Below are 19,472 nucleotides of genomic sequence, written 5' to 3' on the forward strand. Positions count from 1 at the left end.
TATATAGTTATATGTACAAGGAGAATTTTTAAAATATAAAATACTAGCTAAATATATTCTTAGATTCATCAAAATGAGGTTCAAACATAAGCCTTATATACTTGACAATTGAAAGTGACAAACATTGCAAAAATAGACAGCATACAAACCAAATAAAGGGATATTTTTAAATATATACTTAAGTACTAGAATGTAAAAAAACATTATCAAAGAATTTTAGTGCTTATTATGAAATCCTATAACTTCCATAGTCGTATCTATCATTACAAAAATCCCCACATCTATTTGTTGTATGTACTATTCTTCAACCTCTATATATTCATCCAAAGGGTGATGATGGTAGGCATCATGATGCAATTATGAATAGAGAATGATTATAAATTACTTCCAATAAGTTAAAGTTGTAATAAATAATACTCCTTATCAATGAGAAATATATCTCTCTTCGTAGGGGTCAATGAAATTTTTGTCATTGGGCTAGAGTAGTGTATTACAAAGCCAATCACATATAAAAGAAATAAAAAACATTGAATTGTTATTATCTACTAGAGTAGCTAAATTTAATAAAATAAAATAATTGATGTGAGTTGAAAAGTGGAAATATACCAACAAAAGTTCGGCTAGCTTTTTCCAACATTTAAAATGAAACAAAGTTGTATTTATATAAGGGGATATTAGGGGAAGAGTTTGAAGCAATAATTATTTGTGATTTATTTGTGAATTGTAGGTGAACCTTAGTCCTAAGCATTGTGTAGTAGAATCAATAGGAATGGCTCGTAAACCAGTAATAGAGTAAAGATTCTCTTCAATCATACAATCTAAAAACTTTCCAACTTCTTTAGTATATATTTTAATCTCAACATCATCATCATCACCCTGAGGAAATTATATATAGCTTACATGCAAGAAGTTAATGTGAAAGTTCAACAAGTTGAAAAAGTATTAGAAAAAAGAAAAGAAATGGTAAGCATCCCTTATGTACATTAAAATCCATAAATACCATTAGAGATATTTTTCTGTCCGCGCACTTTTTTGAAAAGTATATACTTCAAGGTTTCTTATAAACCTTTCTTTAAAATCCCAATAAGGTTTGTGTGTATCGGAGTTGACTTAAACATCTTGTTACCATAAAAAAGCATAAAATCAACAAATTATTTTAAAGAAAAAATAAGGAGGATGAAATAAATAAAAAGAAGAAAACCTTTCTTATTTCATATTTGCTTGGCAATAATGCCATTTAACACCTTTTAATAGACAATATTTTTTGTATGCCCTTCCAAGTCAACATCTTTGTTTCTCGCTAAAGTTTTGAGGCCAGACTTTGAGGATATCCTGGAGATAGTAGCTTATAATTTGCCATAAGTGAAGAGAGGATTTTCCAAATAAATTCCAATATGTTTCAAAGTTTGACCCCAATTCTTGTTGATTGTTATGGCAAATGAAAGCTTAAATATAAATTGTGACTGCTTATATTAAAAGGGCAATCCCGTGTTTTCATAAGACATTACAATCCTGCGATAAAAACATTTTCCCCACTATGACTTCCTATAATGACATTTGCTTCTATTTAATTAACTAGTTCAAATTTCTTAATAGCATGACCAAATCTCCAATCTTTAGTTAAAGCTCATGGTTTGGTAATTCACTGAACTTTAGATTGTTCAAGAATTTTGTAGGATACATGCTACTTTCAAAAGATTTAGAATCCAATGCATCAATTGTGTCAACACTACGATACGTGTGAATGTCTCCCAGTACCAATTGTAAGATTTTAATGTTTATTTTATTAACCTCATCATTCCTAAGAACAAGTATTACTTGTTAACATATATATGAATGATTATTAAAATTCTAAGCCAAATCTACAAAGATGCATCTTACAAGTGGTTCAACTCCCTCACAGTCATCATTTACCAGAATGTCAATAAACATAAGCATTCAACTTTCATCTACATCTATTATAGGATAAATACTTGATATATTGCCCACACCAATGTCAAACACCCATTTTGTAAATAGCTCATACTCAGTTGAATTGGGAGATGGATTCTTAATAACCTCATGTTGGTTTGTAATGTTAAGATTTGACAATCATGCCACAGTTCTGATCTTCGTATTAATGCGGAAACTATGTCTATATAACATCCTTTCAAGACAATGGGCAATATTTACTTGAAATCTTTGCCAAGGACAACTATTTTTCCACCAAAAGGATAATGGATTGCATTTTCATCAATTGTTTTAATCAAATCCCTCAATGTGTGGTCCAAGTTTTCGAAAGCATATTGATGTGCCATTGGCGCTTCATCTCAAATTATTCAATGGTTTTTCTTTAGTAATTTTTCTATATTAGACTTTTGGCTAGCTAATTACACAAGTTGATGTTTCATTCAGGTCAATAGAGATTTTAAATCGCAAATGTGTTGCCCTACTGTCTAGTAATAACAAAGAGTTAATTCCTAATGTTGCAATTGCAAATACAATCTTTCGATCGATTCAAAGTTTTTATATAATTGTATTCCAAAGAAACGTTTTTCTAGTCCTCCCCACTGCCACAAACAAAGTAAAATCCACCTAAATTCGAGACACAAAAATGTAATAGTCTCATATACTAACCTTTCTTCAGCATTTAATTGGGTACATTTGCTGAAATTGTACCAATGCAGCGTAAGGGTCATAGTTTAATTCCTCCCAAATAAGGCAACTTCCAGGTGTATATACAAAATGTCCACTTGGAATTGACATGCCAACATAATCCTTAAGAGATTTTCCATTTCTATCCCTTATAGTTAGGCCTGTAAACAGTATTTGGAAATTTGAATTCGAATTCGAGGTCCGAATTATGCGAATTGAATTTGGATATTTGAATTAAATGAGCAGTCAAATTTGAATATATTTTTTGTATTAGTTGAATCGAGTACGAATGTAACATGATTTGATTCGGCAAATATCTGATTCGATTACAATATTATAAATATAGAAATTATATATTTATTTCATAATATCTGCGATGATTCATAAATATTGATTTCTTAAAATATATTATGAAATGCAATGCATAATGACTTTCGGTAAAATCACTCAATATAATATTATTTTAATAATAAAAAGTGAGTGAAAAGAAGCTATCATTACCTTTTGAAATAAAAATTGATTTTTTAATATTTTGCAGGAGAAACCCACTTACAACCTATCGGCCCTTTTTACCTTTTCAGTTCACGGTTTTCACATCGTCTCCATCCTTTCCTCGGCATCTTCGTCTAATTGTCTCCATCCTCTCCTAGCGTTTCCATTCTTCCTAGTTGCAGACTTCAGCTTCTCCGTTCTTTCCGGTTGCAAACTTCCCCTCAACATCTCTGATGTTCTTCCTGGTTGCAGATTTTCTACTCAGAGTTTCTGTTCCCCGGTTGCAGACTTCCCCTTAGCATCTTCGATGTTATTCCCGGCTGTAGACTTTGTCCTCAGCGTCTCCGTTCTTCCCGGTTGCAGACTTTCCCCTCAGCGTCTCCGATGCTCTTCCCGGTTGCAGAGCTTCTCTTCGGCGTCTCCATTCTTCCTGGTTGTATACTTTCCCCTCAACATCTCCGATGTTCTTCCTGGTTGTAGACTTTTTCGTCTCCCTTCTTCCCAGTTGCGGACTTTATCCTTGGCGTCTCTGATATTCTTCCAATCGAATTCATTTTATGTTGTTTAGTTAAAGTTATGTTTGAGCGGTTAAACTGAACTAGATCATAGTCAATCAAATTCAAATTGAATTCGGATATTCGATTTATTCGACGAATTCGAATTCGGATGATTGTTTTAAAAACTGTTAAATATCAAATCGAATTCGAATCAAGCCATATTCGATTCGAATTTGCTCCATTTACAAGCTTACTTAAAGTCCATTTGGTTTCTGAGAAACACATGGGAAGGGAAGCATCCTTGGGGAATATTCCCTTTTGCATGCGTTTGTTTCAAAGGAAGCCCTACGAAAGGAAGAGAAACAACTAGAACGCGGGTTTCCAAAAATCAATGTGGGTCGCACCAAAATGGTGAGACCCTGTTGAGAAAAGCAACTGGTGAGAAAATATTGTCGAGAGGTACCCGACCAAACCTTGTCTCCTTCCTTCAAGCTGTCCAACGGTAACATCTCTGGCATTTTCAGGAAAGGTAAGCTTCGATCTGGCATTCTCTTATCATTTTAGTTCATTTTTATACCATTTTTGTCTTGTTCCATTGGATGGATTTCCCTCCAAATTTCATCACTAGTTCCCTCTATACTTGGTCGTCCAGATCTGCCTTTTGGCATGTTTAATCTACTTTTCAATGCCATTCTTTCTCCTTTTATGGACGACCATTTGAGATCGTTCACCAAAGTTCCAACCTGGCTTTTGGCATTTGTTTGTTCCAAATCTGGAGTTCCTCTTATCACTAGACATTAACATGATCTCGGATCTGACGTTCAAACCATTTTTTTCTTCTATTGATCTCAGATCTATTGCTTTCTTGTTGATATATTTTTTTCTTTTTCTTTGCTTCAGGTCATCGCAAACAACAAAATAGGGTATTTTGGCTTGAGGTAACACATTATTTCTTTCATTTTTTATGTATTGTTGATTGATGGACGACTATTAAGAGTTATTATTTTTATAAATTTAGAAAAACAAAATCTAATGGATCAAGAGTTTTTTAAGGCTATGTTTCTCTCTTATTTTCTATCAAACCTAATAAGGATATGGGTCTTAGTGTGTCTATAAGTGTGTCGTTAATCACTTTAGAACATCAGTTTAATCACTTATAATTTCTCTGACTCTTAAACAATTATTAACGTAATAAAAGTTAATCACTTCAGAATACCAGTTTAATCACCAGAACACAAGAGGGAAGTATAGAAATATAAAAATTAATTAATTAAACTGAGAAAAATATAGAATTTGAACAGTACTAAAAGTTAAAAGTGCATAAACATAAACACATACAAAAATAAATTAATAAAAGAAACGAAATAAAAATATGTAATCCAATCAAAAGTAGCAGTCTCCGAATCTCTAATGTTATGAGTGCCCTACAGTTTCTAATGGAGGGTTAGGATGGTTTTGGAGTGATCATAAGGCTAAGAATAGAATGAGAAGTAGTCCAATATTATGTAAGGTTAAGAATTAATGGTTAAAGGTTGAATGGTGAAGATTAGAAGTTAGGTGGCTCCCTATGGTTAGAATGCTAGAAGGAGAATGCCCTAGAATGGACGGTGGGGATTAGAAGGGGTGGAAGGTGGAGATTAAACAGCTAGGGTGGCTAGGGTTTGCTAAGGATGAAAAGAATAAGTTAAAAGGCACCCTAGGGTTAAGGCGTGGGGAGTATGCTAATAAAGTAGGAGGGGTGCCAAACTGGGTTGAGTAGGTAAGAGGCACCCTTTTAGTTGGACTTCACATCAGCTTCCCAAAAACTACATTTCATCCATGAAACCTCCCTAGTTTTTTACAAAATTTGCACAGGGACCCTCAGAGGTTATGATACTAAAATTAACTAGGAAAAGAACACATCTTGACTATTCTAAGGCCGAATATTCCCCTGAATTGATGCCCTTAAGGTATCAAAATGCAAAGTTATCACACCCACAACTTAAACATTGCTAGTGCCTTAACAATGCATCCTTAAAATTACACTGAGAATATATGCTCTTTCTATTGCAAGGTCATCCCTGACAAAATTAGTCGAGTATCCTAATTCCAGATTTCTCAAATTCTATATATATATATATCGGTATTGGGCTTAAGGGGTAAAACTGTCTTACTTTTAATATTACAGAAACTTGGCTTAAAAATCTTATTTACCCTTCCATTTGTAACCTGTTTTGATAAGCTGAGATTGATTTTTCAAATTAGACATGTATTCTTTTTATTATTTTTTGACAGTGGATTTCTACCCCTGAACTTGATTTGCACACTTATTTCTATTGTTACCTTCCACTGTTTGATGCGAATATCGACACTTGTCTTAGGTGAAAAGACCTGATTACTAAGTGTTAGGTGATTGTTTTCGGCATTCTCTTTCCCGTTTGACGTGAATCTTGACACTTGACTTAGGTGAAGAAACCTGGTTATTAAGTCTAGGGTGTCCATTGACTTTTTATTCTCTTTTTTTTTTTTTTTTGCAACAACTGTTCAAGATAGTCCTCTGACTAATAATTTGAAGATTTTTTTTGTCTAATTTCTCCATCTTTTTCTTCTTATCTTAGTAGGGGTAAAACTGAGAGTATTTTCTAATTTCTAAACAGCTTCAAAAATATTCAAATAAGACAAATTTTGACTCCTGTCACTTGCTACCAATTTCTATAAAATTCAATATTCTTTTATCAGTTTCCTTAACTTTTTCTGTTTGGGAATCTCTTTTAATAGAAAGATTTTTAAAAATTTTTAGTGAAATTTTAATTCTACATTTCTAAAGACTTAGTTTCATAATTTTTTTTTTCAAATTTTCTCTTTTTTTCACCCCCAACTTAAATGCCATTGTCCTTAATAGCATGACTAGAATGATGCAAAGAAGATTTTGGCCAAAGGGAACAACGAATAGGGTTTTCCTGAGGGGTTCAAGGTATGCCACTTGGTCATGAATCAAGAAAAAAAAACTCTAATCCTAAAATTAACTGAAAAAAATATGTTGGGTTGCCTCCCAACCAGTGCTAAGTTTAACATCTTCAGTCCGACGCAACTATTCATCTCTCTCATCCAAACTCTCATACTCACTTTCATTTTCATACCAACTAGGACCAGATCTAGCTAACCAAGTGGTACGTAGGTCATTCACGAGATTGTCCACTATGTCCACACTGCCTTCATCTTCCCCTAGTTTTGGATGCTTAGAGGCATTAAAAACATTCAATTGGACCTTTCGCTCCACAAATGAGATGTCCATTTCCCTTGATTTACAATTGATATTTGCATTAGTCGTTGCTAAAAATGGACATCTTAAGATTATTGGGATATTGTTCAGCTCCTCGATTTAGGTCATGTTTAAGATAAAATCCAATGGGAAGTGACAACCCTCTACCTTGACTATGACATTCTCAATAATACTTCGAGGAGTGTTGACTGACCAATCAACAAGTTGCAGAATTATCGGGGTTGATTTTAACTCACTAATCTTGAACCTATCATAAACGGATGGAAGCAGAGTTATTACTGGCCCTAAAATCCACTAGTGCTCGACCAAAGATGATTCCAGTGATGACACAGCTTATGAGAGGAGTGCTAATGCCTTTTATATTCTAGAGGAGTTGATTTATGAGAGTTGCACTAACATTTGCCGAGAGCATCAATTTTTGTGGGGCCGATTATGGCTCCATCATTTGAGTACGCAGCTCTTTCAAGAATTTGGCATAGGTTGGGACATGTTGGATTACATTGAGGGGAGGAATGTTAATATGGACTTCTCGGCTCTCCTCATTGTGAGTTTCTTTGTTCTTTAGCACTGGCCCAACTGTGAGTGCAGTTGGAAAGGGAACTACGGGTTGGTTTACCATAAGATTTTCTTCTAAAGTTTCATTTCCTTCTTCTTCTCCCCCCAACTTAGGGTCTTCCTACTCATTTTCATTAACTATCTTTTTCTCACACCGGTCCTCTAAAATCCTCCCACTCCTTAAGGTTGTAATGGCCTTGGTATTTTCACACTGAGGGTTCTTGGCAGATAGCTGAATTTTTTGTGGAGGAAAACCCGATGGCTGATTTCTAGGAGTTGCAACTGGTTGACTCAGTATTTTCCCTACTTCTCTCCTCACCTTGGCTTTGGCTAGATGTCCTATTTGGCTCTCTAATCTATCAATGGACTACTACTGATTTAGGATCAGATGCTAAATCTATATGAATTGGTCATCTACTGTACAAGATTGAGGGGGTTGTGGGTAGTTTTGATATGGTTAGGCCGGTGGACTCCTAGGGTACACCTACTGGAACTGGTTTTGTACTGCTGGCCTCTGAAACCGTTGGGCCATGGAATTGGACAGATGCTAATGAGACTATACATTGGGTTGATGTGTCCTCCAAGAAAAGTTAGGATGGTTTGTCCACCTAGGGTTATAAGTATTAGAATATTGATCATTATTGGGCCTTGAGAAACTCTAGGCCGCCTGAACTTGTTCTTGGATAAAAGGTAGAAACTGGGCCGCGATAAGATAGTCATCAACCTGGTGGGTCGGGTCGGCACAAATGGAACATACTTCGGGATAAGAGGTAGATGGACTCGATTGCTGGTTAAGAGTGGAAAATTGGTGGAGTTTCTAGGCTAGAAGGTCTACCCTATCCAACTTTCTAGAAATGGCATTCAAGTTCATTTTTTCCTCGGGCTCTATATTATTTCCGACCTCAGAGTCTTGCCCTCTTTGAGGGTCCCACCGACCTTTCATAGGAATATAACGATGTATTATTGATAGAATTCTCACTGAGGGTTTCAAAAAGATTATAAGCTTCATCCTCACTCTTGCTCATAAATGCCCCCCACATGATGCATATACCATCTGCTTGTATTGATCCGTCAGGCCTTCATAGAAGGCCAGGACAATTTGCCACTAGGACAGGCCATGGTGTGGAAATTTTCTCATTAACTCTTTTATCCTCTCCCAAGCCTCATGAATTTGTTCACCCGGTGTTTGGGTGAATCCCATGATAGCTCTCCTCATAGTATTGGTTATGCCTATAGGATAGAACTTCCTAAGGAATTCTTGTTGCATTTCTGCCCAAGTCCTAATGGGTCTCCCTATAGTCCCTAACCAATGCTTGGCCTTATCCTTCAAGGAGAGGGGGAAAAGAGTCAAACTAAGGGCATCATCATTGAAATTTTGAATCTTTACAATTGAACATATTTCTAGAAACTCATCTATGTGCTTGTATGGGTCCTCACTTGGGTTCCCATAGAAGGATGGGAGCATCTGGATTGTATTTGACTTAACTTCATACTATAAGACTTGAGTATCAGGTAACTGGATGTAGGATGAAGGATTGTATTGTGCTGGAGTGAAGTATTCCTTCAACTTTTTAGGTTGGGCATTATTGATTCTAGCCATTTGATTTCGATGTTGATGATGGAGGTATCTCTCTATTTTAGGTATAGGTTCTACAGTTTCTCTCCTTAGAGATCTCCTTCCTAACATAACACATAAGTCTCATTTCTTCTTATTAAAATTTTGAATTTAATTTCAAATGTGGATTTTGAAATTTGAACTCTGAAATTTAAATCAACTTTTGAAACTTTCTCTTTTTTTTTTTTTGGATTTAAATTAAAACTCAGCCTTTGAAATTTAAATTCCTAAAATCTAAATTCAAGTTGAAAATTTTAAAATTTTTTCTTTTTTTTTGTTTTTTTTAAAGGCAAACAAATCAACCACATGACCTAGGGGCTGACCTAGGGTTTTCTAAACTAGTGGTTCAACCAATGTGAATCCTTTTAGGTTTACTTAGAATTACACCACTTCTTTTGGTTAGTTAGGTAAGAGGTCGGGATGTGGGAGGCTCCCCTTGCTCTCGCAATGACCAAATTAAGTAACCATAAAACCCGCTTAGGCTTAACCGTTTAACCTCTTTCCTTAGACACCAACTGCCGGTTATGGAAAATAATTTCAATCTCTCCTAAAATTCAACACACTTTTGAACCAAATGTGAGGCTTCCCTAAAGGATCTTTCTATCCAAATTTTAAATTAGGGTCAGAGTGAACAGCACGTGAATGGTGGTGATTTTAGGGCCAAGGAAGGTGATGAAATCCCAACCTTATCTTATTTCGGTTCAATGCCCTTAAATGAATTAACGGAAACACAAAATAAACACAACAAAATGCAACTAATTACAATGCATGAACAATTAATATGCTGAATTTTTTGTATTTAGTTATATTTTTTTCTTTTTTTAATAAATGAAAAATAAAATCTAAAATTAATATGAAAAGAAAAATATGCTACAAAAATAAAATAAAATAAAATGAATGAAATTTTATTTGTTTTTTTAATATGAAATAAAAAAAAAACAAAAACCTAATAAAGCAAAAAAAATTGAATAGAAAATTAAAATAAAGACAAAAAATAGATCTAGAAACAAAGCAGAAGAAAAATAATACAAAAATAAATAAATAAATCATATCTAGAAAAAAAACTAAAATTTCAAAAATAACTATTATATAAAAAAAAGAGTTTTAAAATAAAAATTAAAAAATTAAAAATAAAATGGAATGACTACACTAGAAACGTAATCCAATTTCTCTTCTCTTCTCTTCCATCCCACAATCCCGCAATGCTCCGGTACCCCACCTTTTGCTATTTCGTCCTGCAGAATCAAAGAGAAACAAGATTAAACTGAGATAACGGATCAAGTAGTAAAATGAAAAAGAAAAAATAATGAAACATATCCAAAAAAAGTAAATAAAAATTTTTCTACGTGCTTCCTCGACAATGGCGCCAAAAACTTGGTGTGTCCGAAAGTGTGTCGTTAATCACTTCGCAACACCAATTTAATTATTTATAATTTTTTCGACTCACAAACAAACAATTACTAATGCAATAAAGGGATGAGAATGGGTCGTATCCACAGAGAAGCGAGGGAAAATTAATATAACTCAAATCCGGACAAGAGAACACAAGAGGGAAGTGCATAAATATAAAAATTAATTAATTAAACTAAGAAAAATATAAAATTCGAACAATATTGAAAGTTAAAAGTGTAGAAACATAAATAAATTAACAAAAAGAAACGAAATAAAAATTTGTAATCCGATCAGAGGTAGCAATCTTCGGATCTCTCCTTTGACCCTCGAACTTCTCGAGCTAGGCCTTTCGTCTTACCTAGCCAAATTACAGATCTGCAAAACGTAAATGAAGATCAAACGGAATGAAAATAAATTGAAAAAAGTAAATAATGAAACTAGAATTCAAATAATAGAAATTAAAACTAAAATAAAGTAAAAGTGGTTGGGATCCGGTTCCCAATGTGGTAATAGTGGTGTTGGCAAACTGCAAGTTGGAACCCCTCCTCTTGCCTAGGCGTCCTCCTCTTCCTCTACCCTTAAGCTTCTCAAGATCAACATTCTGTTTTACCTGGGGGTAGAATTCAATCATTTCTCAAGAGCTCTTGGGTCCTTTTTATAGAAAATGGTGGACACAACTAGGATTAGAGAGAAAGAAGGGGATGGTAGCTGGGTTTTAGCAAAGTTATGGGCGCCCTACGATTTCTAATGAAGGGTTAGGATGGCTTTGGGGTGATCCTAAGGCTAAGAATAGAATGAGAGGTAGCCCAATATTATGTAAGGTTGAGATTTAATGGCTAAAGGTTGAATTGTGAAGATTAGAAGTTAGGTGGCTCCCTAGGGTTAGAATGCTAGAAGGAGAATGCCCTAGAATGGACGGTGGGGATTAGAAGGGGGTGAAGGGTGGAGATTAAACAGCTAGGGTTGGCTAGGGTTTGCCAAGGATGAAAAGAATAGGTTAAAAGGCGCCCTAGGGTTAAGGCATGGGGAGCATGCTAATAAAGTAGGAGGGGCACCAAACTGGGTTTAGTAGGTAGGAGGCGCCCTCTTAGCTGGACTTCACACCAGCTTCCCAAAAACTACATTTCAACCATGAAACCTCCCTAGTTTTCTACAAAATTTGCACAGGGACCCTCAAAGGTCATAATACTGAAATTAACTAGGAAAAGAGCACATCTTGACTATTCTAATGCCGAATATTCCTCTGAATTGGTGCCCTTAAGGCATCAAAATGCAGAGTTTTCAAGTCTCAACACCTGGGTTTGTTGATCTTACAAGATTGGAATTTGGTTACGTTTTCCCTTACTATATATATGGTTTCTGCCAACACCCAGGGCATCGTTTAGGAGGGGACTGGATAGAGTTGAAACTTCATTTTAATCTTGGGTTTCATTCAAGAGGGGACTGGACAGAGTTCAAACTTCATTTTATGCCATGAAACATGAGTCTTGGTACTAGTATCACAAGCTTGTGCTAGGTTCCTTTGCATGATGATATCATTTATTTATTGTAATTTTACATTATTTTATTTGCTATGAAATATTTTTCTACTTTGGATAGGATTTTTTTTATTTAGCATTCTTACTGCAAAAATTTTCCCTTGAATTGAAGCCTCAGTTTTATGCTGCATAAGACAATAAGAAATTCATAGATTTAGCTTAGTGCATGGATAGATATGGTATTGCATTGGATTTGACAATAAGATATGTCCCTTTTGGACCTTTATGGGGCTTTGCCTTAGATGCTTTTGTCCAATGATAAGCTTGAATTTAATTCAAGTAAGCCTGTCCAATAAAAGCCTAAAGGGGTACCTTAATTAGTGCCCATATGCTTGAAGGATGAGAGATCCATCATATGGATGGCCGAACCCTATAGGTAGGTTGGGCGAATTTTCAAAAATTTCTCTCTCCCATGTGGGAATCACATTCATTGTTTTAGAAAACTGCATTTTCAATGATCAATCTTGAACCTAAATCAGAGCAGATTTGAATCCAAAAGGTAGGAGATGGATATACCTGATACGGTGTAGTAGTAATCCCCAATGAAGGTGTTCATGCCCAAGGAGATTACCAAAGACTGTTCTCACTGAATATGACACAGCATAGGGTGGAGCAGAATCAGCAGGATAGCTCTTCAGCAAGAAAATGATTCTTCACCAAGAATCTGATGGAGGGCGAGTGAGCACAACTTCAAATCACCTTTTCTACCAAAAGGTGATATCAAGAACCCTTTCTTGATCTTTCCTATAGGTGGAGATCGAATTGGTAATGGTAGCAATAGCAAGAAAGGCAAGAGCAGAAGATGGCATCAGTCCAACTGTATGTTGTATTCTCTCTTGAATCAGTAAGGCTGAAGGATGAACTAGGGTTTGCCCTTCTCCTCTATTTATAGCCTTAAAGAGGCTCTCGTAATCCCATTACGAGTTTCCTAATCCAAATCTTGTATTTGGATTTGGATTCTCTTTAAGAGATAAGGATAATCCCTTATCTTATCAGCAGATATAGATCAACCCTCCTAATCCAATTAGTAGTTTCCTGATCCAAATCTTTATTTGGATCTGGACTCTCTGAGTGGATAGGGACAATCCCTTATCCTATTTGTTGATCTAAATCCCAGAACCGCCCATCTTTAATTAATCTAATTAAGCAAGTTCGAATTGGGCTTTAGGCCCATTAAATCCATGTGCTCACTTATCGCCCAAATCGTTGCCTAGTTGGATATCCTTGTATGGTGTGGGACCCAAACATTGATCTACACATTAGCCACATGGGTTCAGTCCAACCTCTGTTACAAGGCCTGGCCGAATTCACTGTAGGAGACAGTAAACCCCTGAGTCCATCACCATGGGCTCTTAATGAGCCCAACATTTACACTAAATGGTCATTGGGTCAAGTCACTTTATAAAAACCCAAGGACTATGGGCAAATGCAAGATTAGCCCATCATGTATTACCCTCAATGGTGTTACACTTAACCTCTCAGCCTATAATGATCAAACACTGCTCGACAAGAGAGGACCTCTCCCTCGGCTGTAAGGTACAGTGTTGTATTCTCTACTCACATGGATCCCGAGAATTAAACCCTTTTGCAAACATTTTGAAACCATAATATATATATGTTTATCTCTATATAAATATATTCTACAAAACAAATTTCAACGGTTGAAATCGATTGCCGGTAGTTTTGATTTCCATCGAAGATAGTGCATCCCTGATCATTCACTTTGTCCAACAAAGGGCTGATCATGTCACTATGATCACCCACTCAGATGAATTCTCAGACTGTTCCAACGTACCTAGTTTTTTACCTCCTCTAAGGATCTCACTGATTGGCATATCAAAGACAGTCCAATTAGACACCTAGTACAGTATCATAATTGAGTTTAGGGGTTAGGTGTAATATTCCAGTTTTTCCTATTGATGAGACTGAAAAGAACCCTATTTTTGTCTCCTAATTTTCATATTTTTACATTATTTTAGTACTTAAATGAATTCATTACTCTTGATTTTTATTCAGGGCAATAAAGAAGGCAATTGGAAGAAAACAGGGCAAATCGGGTCATTTTGCATAGTTTCGGCGACAGTTAGTAATCTAGGCCTAACTCTCAATTCCGAACATTGAATTGGACAAATCAAGAAGAATTAGAAAGATGAAATGAAGGATCACAACTTTTATGTTTTGGGTATTGACAGATTCAGCCTGAATTGAGTACAAAAATGAGCCCGAAGTCGGAGTAAGTTTGTAGTCAGGCCTATTTCACAACTTAAGCCCAATTCGTAGAAGTACGTTGAAGAAGCCCAAGTTTTAAAGCAGCCCAACTCGAATTCAAGAGTCAAGAGTCCAAATCTCGAATGTAATCTCTAAAGAGAGAGTCTTATCAGATCTAAAGTCTTGAATGTAATCGTAGAGAAATTGATATTAGATCATTAGATAAGAGATAAGATAGGATGAGTTCAAATAAGGTCAATACTCCCTAAAGATAAGATGATCTCTTAGAAGGAGTTAAAAAACATCTCTCTCCTTGGCTATATAAAGAGGGGGGAGAACCAGTTCTGCCATCACTCACTCTCAGATCCAAGAGATCATCAAGAAGACCAAGAAGCTCAAGAAGGCAGTTTGGCTATAGAGAAGAAAAGCATGGAGATTGCGCAGATCATGAGCAGCTAAACTTCTTTTTCTGGTTCAAGGGGGGAGGTTCGATTGTGTCATTGTGAGGTTCTGTAGTTAATTTATTTTCTTGCTTTTTAATTCAAGTATTCATTGATTCTTGAGAATATTTTTAGTGGATGTTAATGTTGATTTTCCTACTGCTATCCATGATTTCGGTGATCCGTGATTGTCACGAATAATGGTACAAGTAGCAATTAAGTTGAAATTTTTTTGGGTCAATTGTTTGTGACAGCCTTTGATCAATGTTCTAACATGGTTCAACCTAAAGGAATTGATGAAACAAGATTCAGTAATTGCAGCTATTTCAATTATTGTTATTTTGGTTTAACTGTTTTCACAAATCTTAATGCTATCACTGTTTAATATGGACGCTATCATACCCAGTTGAGTGGTGATAAGTGTTGATCGAATGCTGGGTTTGGTCAATTGAATTAGAAAAACACAAGGTTTATTATGGCTATCCTAATAAATCTAAGGTTAAATGCTTGAATTGCAAGAATGCTGAAATGTACCTAGGATCAATGGCCAATTGATTCAACTCGAACCCTTGAACCAGAATTCGGTAAGACTGATTTTCTCTTGTTTAAGTTGCTATTTATTTTCTTTTCTTTTAATTTCAGTATTTAAATTCTCTCACTCAATTACATTACCCATTCAGCTAAGATATTATTGATTTGCTCCCTGTGGGATTTGACCTAGAACCACTTTTACTGTAATTATTTTATTGTAGGACTAGTATTAATTTTGAGGGCCTCGACAACCCATCAAAATTTTGGCGCCATTGTCGGGGAGCAACGTTAATTTCTTAGTTGTTACCTTCTTTTTTTTTAACATTCTTGTTTTGTGACTCGTGCTTCTTAATAAGGTGAACTCGAGTGCAATCCCGAAATTGAGAGGGCCACCCGTCGTTTAAGGAAGGAGGCTAAGCAAAGGAAAGATCATTCACCAAAAAGGGTGAACTTAAATTGCGAATTGCCCACTTGTGATTTTCCCATCTTCGAAGAAGGAGAAAGAATGACTGACAGAGAGAGGACATTAAGGGAGTTGGCTGCACCGATTATGAACCAACAACCCTTATGCATCACGTATCTCACTCTTGAGGTAGCTTTTGAATTGAAATCTGGTTTGATACAACTATTGCCTATATTTCATGTTGGCTGCACCGGTTATGAACCAACAACCCTTATGCATCACGTATTCCACTCTTGAGGTAGCCTTTGAATTGAAATCTGGTTTGATACAACTATTGCCTATATTTCATGGTTTTCCAGGAGATGACCCTCATAAGCATCTAAAGGAATTCCATGTCGTCTGTGCAAGCATGAAGCCCCAAAGTATGACCGAGGACCAAGTAAAACTCATAGCCTTTCCATTTACTTTAAGAGATAAATCAAATGATTGGTTGTATATTCTTCCTCTCGGTTCAGTACGCACATGGGATGAGATGAATAGGATATTCTTGGACAAATATTTTCCTACATTCATATGTGGAGTTTGGCAATTGGTGGTGAGACACTACACGAATATTGGGAAAGATTTAAACAACTTGTTGGTAGCTGTCCACACCACCAAATACCCAAGCAACTGTTAATCCAATACTTCTACGAAGGGCTGCAGCCCATGGATAGAAGTATGGTCGATGTAACCAATGGAGGAGCCTTGGTGAACAAGACACCCGAAGCGGTCAGGGAGTTAATCTCCAACATGGTCGAAAGTTCACAACAGTCCGATGCAATGACAGACGGTACCATTAGACGGGTTAATGAGGAAAGCCATATAAATTTGGAAAATCAGATTTCTAACTTGACTGCTTTGGTAAGACTACTCGCTACAGGACAATTACAAGCTTCCAAGGTGTGTGGGATCTGTTCGATTTCGGGCCACCCTACGGACATGTGTCCATCATTACAGGATGGATTGATGTAGCAAGTGAGTGCCGTAGGAGGATTCTCGGGCCAGCCCCAATGAAAGTATGATCCCTACTCCAATTACTACAATCCAGGGTAGAGAGATCATCCAAATCTAATCTACGGAACCAAGGAGGACAGCAGAAATATCAGCCCCAGTATTTCGGTCGACAACCCTAGTTTTCAACACCCATCACAGCTAAGGGCATACACTGTCTAATAATGCTAAAGTGTGCTCGATACTCCTTTGTGGTCATACCACCATTTCCTACTTCAAGCATGTCAGGATCTGATCCAAAGCTAAAATTTCAGTCATTGGATAAGTAATTCAGGAGTTAACTGTGTTTGCTTAAGATAGTGGCAAATTTGTAATTTTTGTTTTTCTTAGTTCTAGTAGCATTGGTCCCTCTCAATGGTGCCCATATATATCTGTCTAGAGATAAAAAGATAGACAAAGCTATTGGAATACATTTAAGTTATTTTTAGCATATTATGCTAGTGCTGACTAATGAAAACAAAATTGTATATATTGACAAGTTAAAAATCCATAACAAAGAGAATTTTCTTCAAATTCAATTGTTTAGAGTTTAGACTGTCTACGATAAGGACTGAATTGACAAGTCTTTTTAAGTGAACTTGTCTGTAAGTGCACTAGTTGAATGGGCTTATACGATAAATTTAGAAACGACAGTTTTGAGCATATTCCTATTCCAAAGGCTTTAAGTTGTAGGAATTTTTAATTGTGTCATGTCAACATCACATGTTTCATTGTTCAAATACTATTGTGCCACGTCATCCCCAAAACAAGTATTGTGATATGGAATTGGAGAATGCATGGATTTGTCAAATTAGGATGGATCAAACAATCCTATAAAGTTTTCTCAGCAATTTAAACACCGGGAAACAGATTTGGTAGGATAACTGGTCTTAGCAACCAAACACAGGTGACAAGATCGAGAAAAAAATTCCCCTTCTCATCACATCCTTTCCCATCCCATCCCATCCCATCCTTTCTCGGTAACCAAATAAACCATTAGTGTCCAATCCTATTGATCTATACGTAGCATCTAAAACAATGGGTCATGTAACATTCTTGCAACCCTCACTCGCGAGTCATCGAATAGTTCCTTTCAGAATTTTGTCCATAGTTGGTTTAGGTTAAGTATTTCATTGCATTATTTTAAAAGGCTTAAGCCTTGAGGCGAGACACAAATTTTGCCTCAAGGCTTAAGCCTAACAACTTTGGTGAGGCGTAAGTCATACCTTGAGGTGTAAAAAAGTGTAAGCTTTAGATATTGGTGTTTATTTAGCGATTTAATGGAAAAAAAGTATTTAATGCATTTTAGTTGAAAATATATGGAAGAAGCATTTCAATAATTATGAGCCAAGTAAATAAATAGAAAAAATGAAAAACCAATCGGGGAAATCAAGTTGTATTAGTTTCTCTTAGTGTTTTAAGAGAGTTCAATGCAAAATGGATGAATCAAGTTCTTATTTGCTCTTGGATATATCAAGTGGTTTTTCTTATTATTCTAATTCTAACATCCTAGCTTTATTATTTTTCTCATTTCTTTTCCTAATGGATTTATTTTCTTTTTATTGTTTTTTTTTTTTTGCATAGACCAAATTAATTAAGTTATATTCTTTCTTCTAAATTATTAAATGACCATAAATCTAATATCCAATTATATATATGATTATTTATGTTTCCTTTGTTCCAAATTTGTCATTTAAATTATTTGAGAACTTTACATTTTTAAACATGAAATGTAAAATGTTTATAATTGTTAGTTGATTCCTTATTATTTTATTTAATATATGTATCCGTTGAAGCTTATTGCTTATAAACTTTTATTTTATAGATATCTATATCTTCTATCATTCTAATTTAGTATATTATATGATATATTTATCAATTTATATACTTCAATTAATTTTATTCTTAAGCTTTGAGGCTTACGCCTCACCTTTTTGGGTCATTATGCCTCAACTACGCCTTTAGTATTTTAAAACCTTGCTTCATTGAAGAATAAGATTGAAGAAAAATAGCTAACGAAGCTGCGGTGTTAATTCCCAAATAGAAACTTCTAACAAAGCATAATCCCACTCATTATCGTCTTCGAGAACGCCAAGAGCAAGGCAATCAACTTTACAAGTATAATTTCTCCATTGATGATCTATAATTCTTTAAAGTTTCTAAGACCACACACAATGTGGAGTAACATATCTTACCAAGTCATTTCATAAACCTTACAAAATTGGTACAACCATGGTCCACAACATGGATAGCAAAAGAGGTGAAAAGAAAAATATGTAGTTAAAATCGGAATTTCAAGCTAATACCTCACACATATAAACCAAGGGTTTAAGTGATACAAATGCCCCTTGCATCATGGTTATGTAAATCCAACAAAGAAATATGTTTGTACCTAATGCTCCTAGAGAAGATGATGAGAATATCCACTATGGTGCAACCATTTTTTATCCCCTCCCTTGGAAAAACACATTATTAATACTTTATGTTAAGTTTCAAATTTGCAACTTAAAATACAAAGTCAACACATAACTAAACACCCACTCTATTCCATCAAAATACAGAACAATAAACATTAAAAAACCATTTTAACATAGAGATTTGTTTAGAGTATGCCCTTCCTGAATTTGTTCTAGACGGCAAGTATAGCTGTATAGGTAGAACAGTTTGCAATTTGGAGTTATGGTAATGCTTTATTCTGATCTAAGAAGGAAGCTCAATAAAGAGAATTATTTGTATCACTATTATACAAATTCCAATTTGCCTCCTCTATTCATCCATATAGGCTAGAGACTCAAGGTGATCTCCAAATTGTTGGGTGGACTAGGACCAATCCAATCAAATGAATACTCTAGACCATTTTACACTAGTCCAAT

The 19,472-nt window shown here is 35.4% G+C and overlaps 1 long non-coding RNA gene across 1 annotated transcript; it reads left to right on the plus strand.

Annotated features, from left to right (window-relative positions):
• The first annotated feature begins 4,521 nt into the window (after positions 1–4,521).
• LOC148876291 (uncharacterized) lies at positions 4,522–17,050 on the plus strand. Its single transcript, XR_016101181.1, has 2 exons — positions 4,522–4,561; positions 15,521–17,050. It is a non-coding gene; the product is annotated as an uncharacterized LOC148876291 (long non-coding RNA).
• The last annotated feature ends 2,422 nt before the right edge of the window (positions 17,051–19,472 follow it).

Source organism: Nelumbo lutea, chromosome 1, assembly GCF_056320005.1.
Source record: "Nelumbo lutea isolate HS-2025 chromosome 1, American lotus-T2T, whole genome shotgun sequence".
NCBI lineage: Eukaryota > Viridiplantae > Streptophyta > Magnoliopsida > Proteales > Nelumbonaceae > Nelumbo > Nelumbo lutea.